Source organism: Medicago sativa, chromosome 6 (genome assembly GCF_051527215.1).
Source record: "Medicago sativa cultivar Bolivia chromosome 6, Bolivia_mono, whole genome shotgun sequence".
Classification (NCBI taxonomy): Eukaryota; Viridiplantae; Streptophyta; class Magnoliopsida; order Fabales; family Fabaceae; genus Medicago; species Medicago sativa.
In genome coordinates, this window is record NC_140754.1 from 56,868,713 (window position 1) to 56,888,701 (window position 19,989).

The window sequence follows — 19,989 nt, forward strand, 5'->3', positions numbered from 1 at the left end:
AGGCAACAGATAAACCAGCTGGGTTAAAGAAAGGAAAGAAGGAGATTGAGTTGAATCCCACTTCCTTCAGTAGCCTTGAGATAAGGTCTGAAGTGATGGGTATTCCCGTAATCATCACAGAGGAGATAGTTGCTAAAGCTTGTAGAATGGATGCAGAAGGAAGGTTTCAAGAAATTGTTAAGAAGGATGATGTCCTGCTGCAAAACTACTACAACACTCTTCTGGGTGGTAACAAAGATGCTAAGCCTTCTGAAATGGAGATTCACAATAGAATGTTGGTGAAATTCAGCAACGATTGCTTCTTTCATAGAGCAGGTGGGTCTGATCAACCCAACAACCAACAGAAGCTAGCAATCTATTTCATGACCAATCTGGAAAAGATAAACTTTCCAAGATATGTATTGGATCATCTCTGCTGGGCTATTAATGAAAGCACAGTCAAAGGAAGGAAACAAGTGCCCTATGGAAGATTGCTCTCTGAGATCTTTTATCAAGGGAAAGTGCTGGATTTGTTGAGAAGAACAAGGGATGCTTCTGATAATTGCTTCGAAGTTTCTACTGCAGAGAAGACTATCAGTAGCAAGACTTTGCATTCAATGCACTTTTTCAAGACAGCTCCTAAAGATGAGAAATGGTTGGAGTTGACCACAGAAGAATCTGAGATTATCAGGGACTTTCCTTCCATAGTTAAGGAAAGTAATCCTGAACACTTAGCTAGATTAGTAGCTGAGTACGTCTTGGAGGAAGATGCGAGGTCTCAGGAGGAAGCTGCTCTTGCTAAAGGGAAAGGCAAGAAGGCCAAAGCAGTTGATGTGTCAGAAGCTGCTGTTTCAGATGCACCTAAAGGGAAAAGGGCCAGAACTAGTTCTGAATCTGATGCTGCTCCTACTAAAGGAAAGAAGGCCAGAACCAGTACTGAGTCAGAAGCTGCTATTGCTAAAGTTGCTAAGTCTGAAGCTAAACCTGTTTCTATCAAGGATAAAGGAAAGATGCAGAAGATTGGTGCTGCTTCTATTCCTCAGAAGAGAAGAAAAGGTAAGGCAGACTTGGTAATCACTCAAGAGCAGCTGGAGGAAGCTCTTGAAGAAATGGAGAAAGAAGAGGCTGATCCCAAGCTGAAGAAGAAGAAGGCTCCCCTTCAACTTGTGAGTCCTATGGTTGAGATGACTCCAATAAGGAAAAGGATGGCAGATGAACGTGCTTCTGAACTTATTTCAGACAAAAAGGATCTAAAAGCACAATACACTCATCAAAGAGATGAAAAGCTCAAGGCTTTGGGATTGGAAGACTGTGATAGGTTCTACAAAGATAAATTGGCTGAAGTAAGAGCCATTGCTGGTAAGCCCACTGAATACAATGAGGAAGACGATATGATGCTCATTTTTGAAAATGCTCCAGAAGAGGGAACTTCAGAAGTAGTTCCTCAAGCTGCTGATCCACAGAAGATCACTTCTGAAGCTGGCCCTGCAGATCAGGTAATTCAGATTCCAGTCACCTCTATCCCCATTTCACCTTCTTCACCATCTGTACCTGAACCAATAGAAGACACTTCTGTCTTAGACAATCTTGCTCTCCACTACTCAGGTGAGTTACCCATAGTCAAATCTACTTCAGAAAAGGCCTCTGAAGCAACTCCAGAAGCAGCTGCTTCTGAAAATGTTGTTTCTGAAAACCCCCATCAACAAACACCTGAACCACATAAACCCACAACACCCCCAATATCACCAACAGCTACCATTGACCCCCAACTCAACACTCAAACATCAACTTCACCACAACAACCATCAACAGAAACTGACTTTCAACCTTTACCTGAACACTCCCCAGAACCAACTCCCATGGATGTTGACATCTCTCTAGTCAATGTTCAAGCTTCAACCTCTACCACTCACATTGCCTCTGACCAGCCTTCATCTTCAAACACACAAACACACTTTACCATTCCAGTTCCTAACCCTGTTCAAGATTTGGAAATCAGTGATTCTGATCTTGAAATCCTTGAACAACCACCCTCAAACATCCTGGAATCTGGATATATTAATGCTGAGCTTCTCACAATCCTGAGTCAGATGCATAATCTTGTGGATCAACGAAGGACAATTGATCTCACAAGTGCATATGAAGACTCCTGGGCATCTCTTCAGAACCGGGCAGCTGAGCTTATTGAAGAGATCAAGGCTAAATGCATCAGAGTCAAGCAAGCCTCAGTCAGAAGGCTAATGGAAAATCTGAATCAGAGTCTTAGAGTAAGATGTTCTACACTGCTCCTGGCAAACCAGCCTTTCTTCTTTGAAACGGACTACTTGACCAGAGAAGCCAGGTTGTGTAAGCTTCTGAAGAAACAGATGGCACAGCAGCAGCAAGAAGCTAAGGAAAGGGAACAGGCTCTTCTCCAGAGGCAACAACAGCTTGAAGAACTGTTGCAGAAGAAGATTGAAGAAATGGAGGAGATGAAGAAACAACATCAAACCAACACTTAGTTGCACACCCTTGTGTTTTTCTTTTTGTTTGTTGTTTGTTTTAAATTCCTAGTCCTTGCTTCTGAAACCATTCTGTTTTAATTCTCTTTGCTTCTGAATGCTTACTGATTCTGACTGTTTAGCTGCTTCTGATATTTTAGATATTCATGTTCATATATTTTTGATCTGATTAATTTCTTGTATACTCTCTTTTGTTTGAGTTTTTCTCAAATCTTTTTGTCTTTTATGCTTATTTTTTTTTATCTTTTTTGATAATGACAAAAGGGGGAGTATATGTGACAAGTATTTAAAGGCTCTGAGCCCCATTAATGGCATTTGAAATTTTTTGAAAAATTTCTATCATCTTTACCTTATTGGTATAAGCTATGAACGAACGAAGGAGTATCAAAATTCAAGTAAAATTAATTGAACCATTCTTCTTATCTATAAGTTAATTCTTTCAATGATTCAATTTTGTTTTTAAGCTCTGATATTTTTTATTGTGCGAAAAATGAATTTAATTAACCTGGATAGAACTTAGGGGGAGCTTACAAACCTCACCTTAAAGACTATCAGACTCATGGGGAGTTTGAGCTTACAAACCTCAGATTCTGAGCTTACAAACCTCAGAACCCCAAAGTCAACTTGTTAATTAGATTAACAACAATTGATCAATTTTAAATACTTTTGTTTGTCATCATCAAAAAGGGGGAGATTGTTGGAACAAAATGTGTTTAACAATGAACCTTAAAGAGTTTTGATGATAACAAGGTATTAAAAATTGTAAATTGGACTAGCTAATATTTGTTCAAGTGTACAGGACCATAATTAAAAAGTTACATCATTGGTTGGTTCTGAATGAGCAAATAAAGAGCAAAAGAAAATGAAGCTTAGATGATTCTGAAGGCAAAGCGCTCCTGAAGTTAAGCTGCTCCTGAAGAAATACCGCTCCTGAAGTAAAGCTGCTCCTGAAGAATAATGCTTCTGAAGACAAGAGGTCCAGAAGCCACATCATCAGAAGCTGCACCATCAGAAGCTGCAGAAGTCACTTCATCAGAAGCTGCATCATCAGAAGCTGCCTCATCAGAAGCTATTTCACCAGAAGCTGAAGATCAACTGGATTTGCAAGAACATTCAAAGATTGAAGAATCTACATTGCAAAAGCTGTCTATTGGATTCGAAAACATAGCAGAAAATTAGTGGAACATTGCAACGGTCATTTCAAAGGTGTTTGAAGGCATGTGGTTGCAATTTGGACGAAAGCGTTGACATTGTACTATTGTACGAATTGTACAGCCACGTTCTCCACTGCTCTGTTTTGTGTCCACGCTTCAAGACAAGAAAACAGCTCCAGAATACGGTCTCGCCTGCATATATGTTCCTTTGGATAAGGAATGGATTTCAAATTGGTTCTTCATAGGACAACAACCAAATCAGGCAAAAGATCATTGGTGAAAGATCAAGCTTCAACTAACGACTCTTTGGTGTGCTGGCAATTTCACAACGTCTCTTTCACACCTCTATATAAAGGAGTGAAGACCTAGAGATTTGGTAATGCAAGAACGCTGAACGAAAGACTCACAAGATTTTCACAAGTACCAAACCTCTGCTGAAATTGTTCTGCATTCACTTAGAATTTCTGTGTCTCAAAGTCATATCTTAGAAATTCTTAAGTCCATTGAGTCTGTATCTGATTTGTATTGTGAGCACCTCTGATTGTATATCAAGTGTTCAACCTTAAACAATTTTCTGTGTAATTTTGTTTAGTTAGGAAGTCTCTTGCAGTTGTGCTTGAGCAGGAAGTCTCTTGATTGTGTTCTTGAGCAAAGGAAGTCTCTTGCTTGTGTGCTTGAGCATTGGAAGTCTCTTGCTTGTGTGCTTGAGCATTTGTAATCAGATATTACTCATAGTGAAATCTCCTTGGAAGTGCAAGGGGGACTGGACTACTTCCGGATTGTGGAAGGAACCAGTATAATTGCTTTGTGTCGTTCTTCTTCTCTCTCTCTGTTTTATTCCGCTGCATTTAGATTCTGATTATCACTTCAGAAGCTGTCTCACCTAGCTTCTGATCAGTGTGTTCAGTTTTTAGGAGAATTGAAGAATTTTTCAAAACACAATTCAACCCCCCTTCTTGTGTTTTTTCTCACCTTCAAAGAAGACTTGTACTTAGTTTTCATTGATTTGGAGAAGGCGTATGATAGAGTACCTAGAGAGATTTTGTGGAAAGCTCTGGAGAAGAAGGGTGAGGATTGCCTATATTAGAGCTATCCAGGATATGTATGAGGGAGCTTCGACTAGTGTGAGGACGCGGGATGGGGATACCGTAGATTTTCCCATATCAATAGGACTGCACCAAGGGTCAACCCTAAGTCCTTATCTTTTTACTTTAGTTTTGGATGTACTGATGGAACACATCCAAGAGTTATCACCGAGATGTATGCTTTTTGCATATGATGTAGTCTTACTTGGTGAGTAGAGGGAGGAGTTAAATGGGAGGCTAGAGACCTGGAGGCAAGCCTTAGAAGCGTATGGTTTATGCCTAACTTGAAGCAAGACGAAGTATATGGAATGTAACTTCAGCAAAAGGAGAAGTGGGTCTACCTTGGAGGTGAAAGTTGGAGATCATATCGTACCCCAAGTTACATGGTTTAAATATCTTGGGTCCATAGTGCAAAGTGACGAAGAAATAGAAGCGGATATAAATCATCGTATTTAAGCTGGGTGGTTGAAATGGAGAAGAGCCTCAGGTGTTTTGTTCAATAAGAAAGTACCACTTAAGCTTAAAGGAAAGCTCTATCGGACAGCAGTCAGACCGACAATGTTGTATGGTACGGAGTGTTTGGCGGTTAAGAGCCAACACGAGAGTAAAGTAAGTGTAGCGGAGATGAGGATGTTGCGCTGGATAAGTGGTAAGACTAGACAGGATAGGATTAGGAATGACACAATTAGAGAGAGAGTGGGGGTAGCACCTATAGTAGAAAAGTTGGTAGAAAATAGGCTTAGATGGTTTGGACAGAGCGAAGACCCGTAGATGTCGTTGTTAGAAATGAAGGAGAGTCAGGTTAGAAGAGGGAGAGGAAGACCTAAGAAAACCATTAGAGAAACCATTAGAAAGGATTTAGAGGTCAATGAGTTGGATCATATGGTTTTTGATAGAACACTATGGCGTCGTTTGATCCATGTAGCCGACCCCACTTAGTGGGATAAGACGTGGTTGTTGTTGTTGTTGGAAGACCCACTAAAAGAAAATAATTTTTAAACAATGGCACAAATCAGCTTAATAAAATAAATAATACTAAAAACTTCAAACTATGCTTCAAAATTATTATTTTCAAATTTTCAGATTTAACCAGTAATCAAATAAATGTTTAACCTTCAATGTTGAAAATTATACTAAGCAAAGATGTAATTTCGAAAAAATCCATCAGTCCACCTATCGCCAAAGATGCTATTTTCAGATTATAATATATGGGCTCAAAATAGAAATTGAAAATTTGTGGTTTATACATAAGTGAATACCACTATAAGGTTAAGCAACAAATGAATACAAGATTAAGTTTAAATTTGAAAGGAAAGGGATCAAGGTCTCAGAAAAATTGGGACATTAATTTTTTTTTTAAGCAATCTGTCCAAAAAGAATAACTTTTTTTATAAACAAAATATCAGTTTAGCTACATTAGATAGTGTATAACAATTAAATGAATCTTCAATTGATAGCACATAGCCTAAACTCCTTAGATGTTTCATCTCAGAAAACTTTTTTCTTATAAATGATCGATGTAGTGGTGTGTGTAAAAACATGAGCACATTTTAAATGGACCTAACTGACTTCCAATAGCGGTAACCTTAGGTCTCCATCTTCATCATCTTTAAATCTTTAAATCTTTAAACCAGAAGAGTTGAAGTAATTCTTGGTTTCAAGATTACTAGATCAGAAAAGAGAACTTTTTTTGATGAATCTCACAAAGTTGAGAATATCTTAAGGAAAAGTAATTATTTGACTGTAAACTTGCTAGCACACCTTATGATCCAAGTGTAAAACTTTTCAAGAACACTTGTGACGGTGTTAGACAAATAGAATATGCGAGCATCATTGGCAACCTTTAGATATGTCATTGAATGTATTAGACTCGATGTTGGCCACGTCGTGAGACTTTTGTTCAAGTTTATAGCAGACGGGTAAGAAGCATTTCCATGCTATTGAAAGAGTCATGAGGTGCCTTAAGAAGATTATGACTCTAGAATTACATTATGAGTAATATCCTATTGTACTTGAATAGTACAAGATACAAATGAGAAGTATCATATTGTACATGAAAGGTACAAGATACAAAATAGAACATCCTTCAGATGAGTCTTAAAGTGACTAGTGTTTGCATAATGAGCTTCACTAGAGGAGTTGTTTGTTAAAACAAATGATATTGACTCGGTCCACTATGGAATGAATCTGAGATGAGAACACTAGAGAAAACTAGTGAAGAAGCAAGTTGAAAAGATGCTTGCTATCTGAGAACCCTTAGTGGGTGAAACCGTTGTCCGAAGTGTTAATTTATTGTGATAGTCTGCAGCTATTACAAAATTGAGAATCGTTACCATAATGGTGAGAGACGATAATTAAGGCACGAACACAAAATAATTAGAGAGCTCTAAAAGGACGGTTAAAGTATATCGTGCACGTACTGATAAAGAATAGTCAATCCTTTGACGAAAGGAATTACTAGAAAGAAAGTCCTAAACACATCCAATAGGATGGGACTAATGCCCAAAGGTCACAAGTGATGGTAACCCGACCTAACTGACTGGAGATCCCAAGAAATAGCTACATGAGTGGAGTACATAGCTACATGAGTACTCTTGATAGACTCACATGAGTGGAGTACATAGCTACATGAGTACTCTTGATAGACTCACATATACGAATGTGGAACTAAGGGCCGGTTCCTATGGGATTTAGGGCAGAATACCTAGAGCGTTCGTTAAACCGGGATACACGTGCAAGGCCATTAATGCACGGGCTTTTAGAATACACCTTAAGAAAAGGTTTGTGTGCGGGTTCTATGTCTGAGATAGAGTTCAATGCTGTAAGCAACTCTTATAAATCGGAATATTATTCGCTATGCAAAGGTTCAAGTTGTAGGCGACACCTTTGTTTATTAGCAACCTTATAGGAACGTTTTTGACGTTATTTATGAAACCATTTTTTAAATTCAAGTGGGGGATTGTTGGAACATGTGTGGAAATTGAGTAAAAAGACTAAACACAAATTCCCATGTTGGGTAGAACTAATGCTGTGTGAATTGAAAAAAGTGGAAGTCCCGCATCCGATGGAACACACACATTAGTAGTGTTTATATACTGGGGGTGTACCTCTAATTAATGGGGGTACATAATTATGTGAACGAAGTAAGCACTAGAGAAAAAATATATATTGATATATATTTTATTATTTGGAAATGATAAATTAAATAATTAATTTAATCATTATTAGAAAGTGTTTTCTTAGTCCCCAAGTTTTGCTAAAATATTTGGGTACGCAATCTAATATATTTTAGTACTTGATCTGAAATATATTTTGGTACATAATATAATATATTTTGGTACTCAATTAAGATATTTTTGTACTAGATCTAATATGTGAATTACTTAATCACAAAGTAATATATTACTTGTTCCCAAAGTTTCTGATATTACTTGTTCCCAAAGTTTCTCACTTATTAGTTGTGAATTTTCCCTATAAATAGAGAACTCACATAGTGCATTCCACACACCAAAGTGTTTCATTGAGTTGTCGGGAACTCTTTCTCTCTTCTCCCTTTCTTGACTTGTGTTGACGAGTCTTTCTTCTCTTCATCTCCTTTTTCTGTCCCTTCGGATTTAAGAGTGTTCTTAAGACCATAGTCCCTTTTCGGTTTAATGTCCCTTAGGAATTAAAAATGGTCTTAAAAACATAGTCCCTTCGATAATATAAGTCCCTTCGGAATAAAGAGTACTATTAAGATCATAGTCCCTTTTCGTAATAATAATGTCCCGTCGGAATTAAGAATGATCTTAAGGGTATATAAATTATTTCAATAATTTTGTATTTGAGGAGAAATGGTGGTATCACCATATTTGAGTGGTCGTAGTGCCATATTGATGTTTTGGAGAAATTAAAGTTAGAATATTGATAACACCATATTTGAGTGGTCTCGACACCATAATACCATATTGGTTTCAGTATTAAAAGAGTGGTCTTTGTACCATATTGAAGGTGTAATTCTCGAACGGTTTTCTACAGTGCAGTAGATAACCGCACAGTTGTAGCTGGGCTTGTTTTATCCTGGAGGCGACATGGTTGATAGTCTGCCTTGCACAATTTTGGGTAGATAATAGAATTTGGAAATTCAAATATAACAGTTTGGAAATCCAAAAAACAACAGCTAAGAAGGAGAGGGCTTCTAATAAAGTGAATGAAGTTGGTCCTGCTGTACTAACCATTCAAGAAGAAGTTCAGGACCTTGATGCTGATACAGTTCTGAACAAGAGGACTAGAAGTGGCAAAGTTGTTAGCACTTCTCAAGCTCAACCTCCTCAACCTTCAATTCCAAAGAAGAAAAGGAAAACTTCTATCAGAAAGCTGAAGATAGCTGAGTATGTGTCTGAGGATGAAAAGCAGATTGTAGCTGTACTGATCTAGTCACTAGGGAACTGGGGAAGAAGAATGCTGAAGATGTTGCTGCACTTGCAAAGATCAGGGAACTTGCAAAGGTTATTGAAGTTCCTGCATCAAGCATAGCAAGGGAAAATGCTGGTACTATTGCACAATAAGTTGTGAAGGTTACTGAAGAAGTACAAGAGTTGGTGACTTCAAAAGCTAGAAGTTTGTTGATGATTACTTGTGAGAAGACTACTGAAGAAGTTTAGAAGGTTGATGTTGCTAGTTCAGGAGCTGCTGCTCCAGAAGATGATAAAGGTAATCCTGATTCTCCACATAATGCTAATGTTATAGTAGTAGAATCTAGTTCAACCACATCCTCTCAATCAACCTCCTCAACCTCTTCAGACATGCATGATGTTCCCTTGAACAAAGTCTATGAAAACTTACATAAAGCCTTATCCCCATCACCATACACCAAACTCCACAAAAAGCCTTCTCGTGAGGAATATGTACCTGTGTACCCTCAAATTATTAAGAGCATAGGTGAGATGTCTGAGATGAGAATCAAAGTCTGTGAAAGACTACCTGTAAATCATCCTTATCAACCACCAATGATAGAACCTCTTAGGTTTATTCCTGCTGATGCAGAAGTCATAGGTGAACATGTAGGTCCTGAGTCTTCAAACCTCAATGAGTCATCCTCATCTCATCCCACTACAACTACCCAAACTTCAGAACCTTCTGTTTTAGAGAATATGGTCAGTCACTATTGTTATACCCTAATTTTGGACCTAAAGATACTAACTCAATTCTTCTTTTCTTGTATTTCAAGTCATTTGATATGTCTCTGATCAATTACATCTTTCTTTGCATTTTATTTCATTATTATTTGCAAAATTCACATAGAAGGGTATTTTAGTCATTTCCTATGTTAAAATTTCTTTCAGTCTTTTAAAAATTTGTTTGAGTCCTTTCAAATAGTTTGAATAAGTCTTCATTTCAATTCTATGTCAAAACCCATTTCAAAAATTGCATTTGAAGTCATTTTGAGTCAGTTTAACCCCTAGGGGCATTTTAGTCTTTTCAAGTGTTAAAGCTCTGTCTAATTTCTAAAATTTGTCTCTGAGTCTTTTAATTTGTTTGTATAAAGCTCTTGCTTAAAAACCATTTTTAAGTCGTTTTAGTCCCTAGGGGCATTTTGGTCATTTCACATGAAATTTCGACAGAGAGAGGTTGCTTTAAAGTACCTCATTTAGGTAATTGGTTCGTTTTAGTCCGTTTTGTCATTTTTTATCGTTTCACTTTACGTTTATTTCAAATTACATTTTTTAAATTCAATTTTATTAATTTTTTGCATTTTTAGTCCTTTTGTGTCATTTTGCATTTTGGTCCTTGTCTTTTATTATTTTGCTGATTAGTCCTTCTGGTCCAAATTTACAGTCCAGGCCACATGTCAATTTCTCATTAGTCCACAAGAGTTTGTTACAAAGTTATGCCACATGTCATTAGTTCATTGGTCCAGCAGTCACTGCATCAGCTATATAATCCCAGTCATCACAGTCAAAAAAGTCAAGGATCCAATCATTAGACAGATCACAAAAAAAAAAAATCACAAAAAAACGGTTACACCATTTTCTCTCTCCACTTTTCCAGATCAAAAGCCATGAGAGATTGAAGATCTTCATCTTCAACCTCTAGAACCTTCAACCACAATATTTCCAGAAATTCATCCAGATTCACCAACTGTTTCACAATTCATCACCTCAAAACCGAAACTCATCAAAAATCGAGTTTCTCAAACCCTAATAGTCAAAATCTGAACCCAACAACCACAACAAGTTCGAAATCAAAGAACATTCATGCATACAAGGTCGTTGAAGCACGAAGCCGAGTCCAGATCGTGAAAAGAAGAGGAATCCGTGAACGAATCGAAGGAAAAGGAAGGAGCAAAACGTGAATCCAGTGAACACAGATCCGAAACAAACCAAACAGAGGAAAGGATTAGCGTTCTGGAAGCTTTCCAGTGTTTATTCCACATCTCCTTCTCCGATTCAGAGACGAGGTAACAAATATCGTTCCTCTCTGCTTTCATTTTTTACAGTTTTGGTTCTTCGAAGTTTTTGTAGATCTAGGTGATTTGAGGTTTGATCTGTGAAATCTAAGTGTGAATTCGGAACGAGGAGAAGGAGAGGAAGCCATACATGTGAAAAGTTTTCGAAAAAAAGCAAAAAATATACTCCGGTGCGGCGGCGCTACGGCCGACCACCGCACCGGAGCGTTTTCCGGTCGTCTTCCTCACCTGTCTCCGGCGAGGTCTGTTCTTATGTGTTGCAGAGCTTCTCTCTCTAGAAATAACCTAGAGAGAGAAACGTGATGTGTTTATGAAGTCCTCCTCACATGATCTTCTTTTATACCCCACGTAATCCTGTACGCATGTGTCTGCGATGTTTACCATGTTCCCTACGCCTTTGTGACCGTTGGATCTGAGATTGATCCATATGGATCAATCCAGCGGTCCCTGTACACCCTGCTTGATCTTGGAACCTGCATGTTTGGGCTTGGGTCTTGTGAATCTTGTTTCTGCTGTTTCTTCATAGTTTTACGCTATTTTTACACTGTTTTTGATAAATACACCACTGTTGTGTTAAAATTTCCTAAGAAAGGTCCCAAACAAGTTTCCATTGTTCTTTCTTGATGATTTTTCGATTGTTTCTTGATATTTCTTGCATAATGAGTACTGAAAATATGTGAAAAATATTTGTCTACTGTTAACTCATTTCTTTTCAATTCTTGATAAGATCTTGTTGAAAACTAAAAAAAATCTTAGTGAGTCCTTATTGTAATTGTGTTGATGATTTAGATTTGTTTTATGTGATTTTTGTATGCTAAACATGGATAAAAAATGCATGATTAGTAGCTTGGGGTTTGTGTTGCCTTGGTGCAATTTTGAAGAACTTTTGGTGAAGGGTTTGTTTCCAATTCTTTTGCTTATAATAGTGGTTAATTGTTGAGTATTTTGGAAACCTTGTTCAATGTTTAAATCAAAGTATGTGGTGCTGTTTGGGATGTGTGATAATTGGTTGCTTAGTTAGCAAGTTACGTATTATTTTTAATGTGTAATTAGTGCAAAAATAAGCTTAATTTCATACCATGATTCCTTGGCTTATAATTTCCTTGTAACTCTCACATTGGGGCTAAACCTAAAAAACCCTTTGAAAATGCCAAAATGTGAGAGTTATGGATCTCTTGCTTGCTTAGGAATTTTGGTGTTTTGTTAAGTGCATTTTGCCACTTTTTGTTGTTTTTTACCATGTTGATATGCTTTATCTTCTTGCCACTTTTTTCTACTATTCAATGCCTATTATTACTAACCCTTTTGTTCATTGTTTCATAAGCATCTCACATCATATTTTTCATCTTTTATTTCTCGCACTTCAATTTCTCGTATATTAATTTTTACCAAGGCTTAGAATGTAAAGACTTAGGAATTTTGTACTATTTTTCTTATGCTTTTAATTTCTTGCAAGACCATAGAATGTATCTAGGTCAATGATGTAATAAGGACAATGGACTCTAATGATGTACACCGACACAAGCACCGACACATGCACACACATCACCTTAGGTATATGGCTAGGATATGCATGTTTAGATGTATGTTTAGGATTGTATGTTTAGATGAATGCTTAGGGTTTACACTTAGAAAATCAATCTTCAAAAAAAACTTGAACAACATCACTTGAAAACCTTTTTCCAAATAAACCTTGGGATCAAAATCCCATTGCATTTTCTCTTTTATTTTCTTAATCAAATTTCAATGAAAATTAATCATACTTGACTTTTTTCCAAAATAACTAATCAAACCTCACCTTTTCTTAAATTCTCATGCCTTTAAGGCCTCTTTTCCCATTCTTCAAAATTCCAATTTTCAAACTTAAAATCAACCAACAAAAACAAAAACATTTTTTGGAAGAGAACTAAGGTGGATTTGATCCCTTAAAAGGGTACGTAGGCAAGGAACAAAATTCCTTCAATTCAAATAAAACAAAAATTCAAACGCTTTCTTCTCCCTCCAATTCTTGACTTAGTAAACCTTAGGTGTAAATATCAATTTTCAAATAGCATTTAAAAATAAAGCGCGCGCGTAGAAAGTAAAGACGGTTCCTATAGGATACTATAGTCGTTATGGGTGCCTAACACCTTCCCGTAGCGAAAACAACTCCCGGACCTCGATTCTCAAGGGTTTTGCTTACTTTTTCCCTTCCCAAGAAAAAATAAGATATCAACGGTTAAAAAGGTTCAAACGTAATCAATGTTTGACACCCGAAAACCAAGATAAAACAGCTGGCGACTTCACTAGGGAGATTCGAGAGTTACGCCTAGTCTTTATTTCCACGCTTGCGCTTTGTTTTTACTTGTTTCTTTTACTTGTTTTCCTATGTGAATAAATGTTTAAATTCTTGCAAACGTGTGGGGTGAGAATATCAAAAGTCCTGCACCCGGGCCGAGTGAACTTAGGATTTAGGAGGGGTATAATCGACAATTCATTCCGGGGGTTGCCTCATGTTTTGGATTATGCGATCAATCCCACATAGCTAAGGCATTTTGGGGGTGATGTTGTCGGCGCGTGTTGTCGCGTTTAGGCACTTTACTTCTAATTGTTCTATGACGCTATGAACCGTAGATAACCAAACCCATCCATGGCCATTTTCTAAGACATAGTGCGGAGGCTAAACCGAGTGTTGTCTCGAGTTTTAGTCGTCACGCGATACTACACTCAAGTTAGACCTTCTTATGTATAATCATGGAGCGAGTGTTGTCTCGTGACACCATGATATACGTCGGAGAGGTTGCAACTTGGGAACCCTTTTTAGAACCCGGTTACTATTATCCTAAAGCCCTAGTTTCACCGGACACCGTGTCCACCCATGACTCCTCGACTTTGAACTTCAACCCACCATGTTTTCTCCGAACTTGAACATAATCATGCATTCATGCATACATGCATACATGCATGAACTTTTTCCATGCATTGTTATCGAAGGGCTTAGACAAATTGAATTTGTAAACATTGTAGGAATGGGGAAGACTAAGTCCTACAAGTTCAAGGAAGTGGATTTGGCTAGTTTGAGAGATTTGGCACTCAAGATCGAGGATCCGACTGGTATCCGACATCGTTACGGGGCTTTACTTACTATTCTCCAGACTAACGTGGATGAGAAGCTTGTGCACACTCTAGTGCAATTCTATGATCGGGACTATCGGTGCTTCACTTTTCCCGACTTTCAGTTGGTGCCTACTCTTGAGGCTTATTCCTCCTTGATGGGTTTATCCATTGCTAAGGGAGTACCCTTCGCGGGACTTGAGAATCCTCCTACTCCATTGGTTATTGCTAAAGATCTCTATCTTAAGACCACCGACGTCTCCAAGAATCTTATCACTTAGGCCCGTATCCGAGGGTTCACTTCAAAGTATCTTCTTGAGAAAGTCAACCTCAACACTACTTGTCAGGACACTCTTGAGGCTATCCTTGCACTCCTCATCTATGGGCTTGTTCTTTTTCCGAATCTTGATGACTTCGTGGACATGAATGCTATTATGATCTTCCACTCCAAGAATCCGGTTCCTACTTTGCTAGCTGACACATATCATGCTATTTACGATCGTTCCGATCCTCTATAGGTGGTTTATTTCGCACCTTCCGAAATCTTTCCACGACAATCCGGAGAATTGGTCTATTTCACAGAGGATTATGTCTCTCACTCCTAATGAAGTGGTTTGGCTCACTCCCGCTTCTAGAGTCAAGGAAATTATCTTTGGTGGTGGAAAGTTTCTTAATGTACCTCTTCTTGGTACCCAGGGTGGAATCAACTATAACCCGGAGCTCGCCTTGCGACAATTTGGTTTCCCGATGAAGGAGAAGCCCATCAATCTTGCTACATCTCCCTACTTCTTTCACTACTCCAATGCTCCCACAGGAATAAGAGAGGATTTCATGGAAGCTTGGTCTAAACTCCGAAAGAAAGAGGTGAAGCATATGGGTATAAGGTCCGGTGTTGCTCATGAGGCCTATACACAGTGGGTGATAAACCAAGCTGAGGAGATTGGTATGCCTTACCCCTCTATGAGATATGTGTCTGTATATATTCCTACCATGCCTTTGCCTCTACTCCCACCTACTCAGGAGATGTATCAGGAGCATCTAGCTATGGAGAGTCGGGAGAAACATCAGTGGAAGACTAGATACTATGAGGCTGAGAACTTGATCATGACTTTGGATGGAAAGGATGAGCAGAAGACTCATGAGGTGATGACACTGAAGAAGGAGTTAGCTAAGGCTAAGAGAGAGATTGAAGAGAAAGATAGGTTGCTGATGAGAGACTCTAAGAGGGCTAGGGGGGCCCGTGACTTCTATGCACGATACTGCAGCTATGAGTCTGAGTCTGAGGATGATGCTTCCACTTCCTATGCTTGAGGATTTCCTTTTTCCTGTTGTTATTTCCATTTGTTTATGTTGTTTTACATTTCAAAGTCTATCCCTTGGCTTAGCATTTCAAAGGGAATCATCTTGTAAAACTATATGTTGGTTGTTTGTTTCCCGTTAATTGTTGTTTAGTAATGCTTACAAACTTCTAATTTGTCTAAAACCCTTCGATAACACAAAAAGAGTCTTTTTGCATATGCATTTACACACTTCATGCATCATATGCATTCATTGGTCACAAAAAGCTTCTCTCGTGCTCATTGCCTCCTGGTTTTGTCCGCCGCAGTCTGAAAAGTGGCTCGTGTTCGCAAAGTTTACCAACCAGATAGAGTTCATCAAACAAGATTTCACAAGAGAAGGATTATGGCTAACTTTGAAGAAGAAAATGCTCAGCTCCGTGCCGAATTGGCTGCTATGAAAGAAGACTTGGCTAAGGCTCATGACACTATGTCTGCTCTGATGGCTTCATAAGAACAACCAGCCACATCTGTTCCAGCTTCTACTGAAGCAATTCCATCTATCCCACCGTCTACTGTGGCTACCGATGCTTGTTTTGTTATGCCCAATGGGCGTCCTTATGGACTCTCGGCTTACTATTCTCCTAATACTGCTGCTGGTATCTCTGGTTTTGCTGGTCAAGGACAGATTCCCATATCCACTGTTATCCCTCAAGTGACCACCGTTGTTACCGATCCTATTCTCCACACTATGCAACAAGTGATTGATGTCGATACTCCGCGTGGACAAGACCCTGTAATGGAAGCTATGAAACGACAGTTAAGAGAGTTGGCTGGAGAACTCCGTGAGGTCAAAGCTAGCCGTGGAAATAATGTCTCCGCTAAGGCTCGTGATCTATGCTTGGTATCCCGATTTGAGATTCCTAAGAAGTTTGAGGTGCCAGATTTTGACAAGTACAATGGATCCTCCTGTCCACATAGCCATTTCATTCGGTACGTCCGGAAGATGGCCAACTATGCAGATAATGATGCACTAATGATACATTGCTTCCAAGACAGCCTAGCAGAAGATGCGGCAGATTGGTACACTAGTTTGAGCAAGGACAATATCCATACTTTCGAGGATCTCGCTGCTGCTTTTGAAAGTCATTATGAGTTCAATACCCATCTGAAGCCAAATAGGGACTCTCTTAAGTCTTTGTCTCAGAAATCAGATGAAAGCTTCCGTGAGTATGCCTAGAGATGGAGAGGGGCAACTTCCCAGGTTTCTCCTCGACTCGATGAGGAAGAATTAACACAGACGTTCCTGAAGACTCTGAAGAAGGAATACAAGGAAAGAATGATAGTCTCTGATCCAAACAACTTCTCCGACATGGTTACCATGGGAACTCGTCTAGAAGAGGCCGTCAGAGATGGTATCATTATTCTTGAGAAGGGTGAATCTTCAGCCAGTGCACCAAAGAAGTATGGTAATGGCCACCATAAGAGGAAAGAATCCGAAGTAGGGATGGTATCTGGTAATTAGTTTACACCTGTTAATGCTACTCAATTGCCTTTGCCCTACCAATACATGCAGTACTCTCAACATCCCTTCTTCCCACCGTTCTATCAGCAATATCCTCTGCCACCGGGTCAACCGCCAGTGCCCGTTAATGTCATTGCTCAACAAGTACAACACCAACCTCCTGCTCAACAACAACAGCAGCAGCAACAACAGGGTCCTCGGCCCAAGACTTATTTTCCACCAATACCTATGCGGTATGCTGAGCTGCTCCCAACATTACTTGCCAAGGGACACTGTGTCACCAGACCAGGCAAGCCTCCGCCTAATCCTTTGCCTCCCAGGTTCCGACAGGATCTTACAGTGAATTCCATCAGGGTGCTCAAGGCCACGATGTTGAAGGTTGCTATGCTCTGAAGTATATTGTGAAATATCTGGTAGAAAAAGGACGGTTGACTTTTGAAAATAGTGTTCCTCATGTTCTTGACAACCCACTTCCAAACCATGCTGCTATTAACATGATCGAGGCTTTCAAAAGAGTCCCCGTTCCTCAAGAGGATCCCATATTGGATGTCCGCAATGCTGTTACTCCTTTGTTGCCACTACATGTCAAACTCTGCCAGGCTTCCTTGTTCAATCACAATCATGCTTCTTGTTCAGAATGTCTGCAAAACCCCATGGGTTGTTGTGTGGTACAGGATGATATACAAAACCTGATGAATGACAAACACTTGATTGTCAGTGATGTATGTGTGATCGTGCCAGTGTTTCATGATTCTCCTGCCGGAAGTGCATCCCAGACAAGGAATGTTGAGCCCTTAGTGATCAGGTTACCTGGTCCAGTATCTTACGCCTCCACAAAAGCAATTCCTTACAAGTAAAATGCAACCATGATTGAGAATGGAGTGGAAGTGCCTCTGGTATCCCCGGCTACGGTTGATAATGTTGCGGGAGAAATTACAGCTCTGAGAAGCGGAAAAGTCTGTCCACCCTTGTTTCAAAAGAAGGTGGTTACACCTGTTGCTACAATAACTCCACCAGTTGCTCCTCCTGTTGACAGGAGCCTCGATCCAACAGGCCAATCTATTGACGAGTTTAATTTAGACGAAATTCTGAGGCTTATCAAAAAGAGCGACTATAAAATTGTTGACCAGCTGCTGGAAACTCCGTCAAAGATATCCATCTTGTCTCTGCTCTTGAGCTCAGAAGCTCACAGGAAAGTGTTGATGAAAGTACTGGAACAGGCCTATGTTGATCATGAAGTCTCTGTGGGTCAGTTTGATGGAATAGTGGGTAATATCACTGCTTGCAATAACTTGGGGTTTGGTGACGATGAACTCCCCGAAGCAGGGAAACACCACAACTTGGCTCTGCATATCTCGGTACACTGCAAGTCTGACATGATATCCAATGTGTTGGTGGACACTGGATCATCCTTGAATGTAATGCCTGAATCTACACTAAGATAGTTGAGTCATCATGGAATCTCTCTGAGGGGAAGCAGCTATTTGGTTAAGGCTTTCGACGGATCTCGCAAAGATGTTCTTGGGGAAGTAGACTTACCAATTACCATTGGTCCCGAGACATTTCAGATCACTTTCCAGGTTATGGACATCAATGCTTCTTACAGTTGTCTCCTCGGAAGACCGTGGATTCACGACGCTGGGGCAGTAACTTCTACTTTACATCAAAAGCTCAAGTTTGTGAAGAACGGTAAGATTGTCACTGTGCATGGTGAAGAAGCATATCTAGTTAGCCAAGTATCATCTTTCTCTTGTGTTGAAGCAGGGTCCGCCGAAGGGACGTCATTTCAAGGCTTGACTGTTGAAGGTGCAGAACCCCGAAGAGCTAGTACTGTTATGGCTTCATTGAAAGACGCCCAGAAGGCTGTTCAAGAAGGGCAAGCTGCTGGCTGGGGCAAAGTGATTCAGATTCTGGAAAACAAGCGTAAAGAGGGCCTTGGATTCTCCCCGACCTCCGGTGTTTCAACAGGAACTTTCTACAGTGCTGGGTTTATCAATGTTATTGCTGAAGATGCTGCGTAGAGTAGTTATGTGCCTACATTTGTTGTACCAGGAGGCACTGTGAGAAATTGGGAGGCCATTGATGTTCCTTTAGTCATGCATGCTTCCATGTAATGTGTCTTGTTGCTCATGTTTTTCGTTGTTTTCGAAATAACAATCCTTTCGCTCTGCCCAAGGCGAAAGTGATATCATTGTAAGGGCATGTTTGTTTCGGCATTGCCGTTATCAATAAAAAAGTTGTCGTCTTTCTCACGACTCTTTGTTTTTTACTTTTTAGTGCCTTTTTCTTGGAAATAATGGTAATGCTAGAAAAAAAACCAAAACATCTTTATTTTCTTATTAATTTCAAAAATCTGCATGAAAAACTTTTTCTAAAATCATCCCAATCATATTATGCAGATTGAACCATAATAAACCCGTTGAACACAGTGACCCTATGGTTCCTCCAAATTTTGAATTCCCTGTATATGAAGCTGAAGATGAGGAAGATAATGAAGAGATACCGTATGAGATCACTCGACTGCTTGAGCAAGAAAGAAGAGCCATTCAGCCTCACCAGGAAGAGATTGAGCTTATCAACCTGGGTACTGAAGAGAACAAGCGAGAGATCAAGATCGGTGCTGCACTTGAGCCAGAAGTGAAAAAGAAGATTATTCAGCTTCTCCATGATTATCCAGATGTCTTTGCATGGTCCTATGAAGATATGCCGGGTCTAGATCCCAAGATTGTGGAACATCGGATACCGACAAGACCTGAATGTCCTCCTGTCAAACAGAAATTGAGAAGGTCTCGTCCAGACATGGCTCTTAAGATCAAGGCTGAAGTGCAAAAGCAAATTGATGCGGGTTTCCTCATGACGGCTGAATATCCTGAATGGATTGCCAACATCGTACCAGTACCAAAGAAAGATGGGAAAGTTCGAATGTG

General features: G+C 39.4%; 1 pseudogene; it reads left to right on the plus strand.

Moving 5' to 3' along the window:
- Positions 1-5,462: 5,462 nt before the first annotated feature.
- On the plus strand, positions 5,463-15,571 carry LOC146915837 (uncharacterized; annotated as a pseudogene).
- The last annotated feature ends 4,418 nt before the right edge of the window (positions 15,572-19,989 follow it).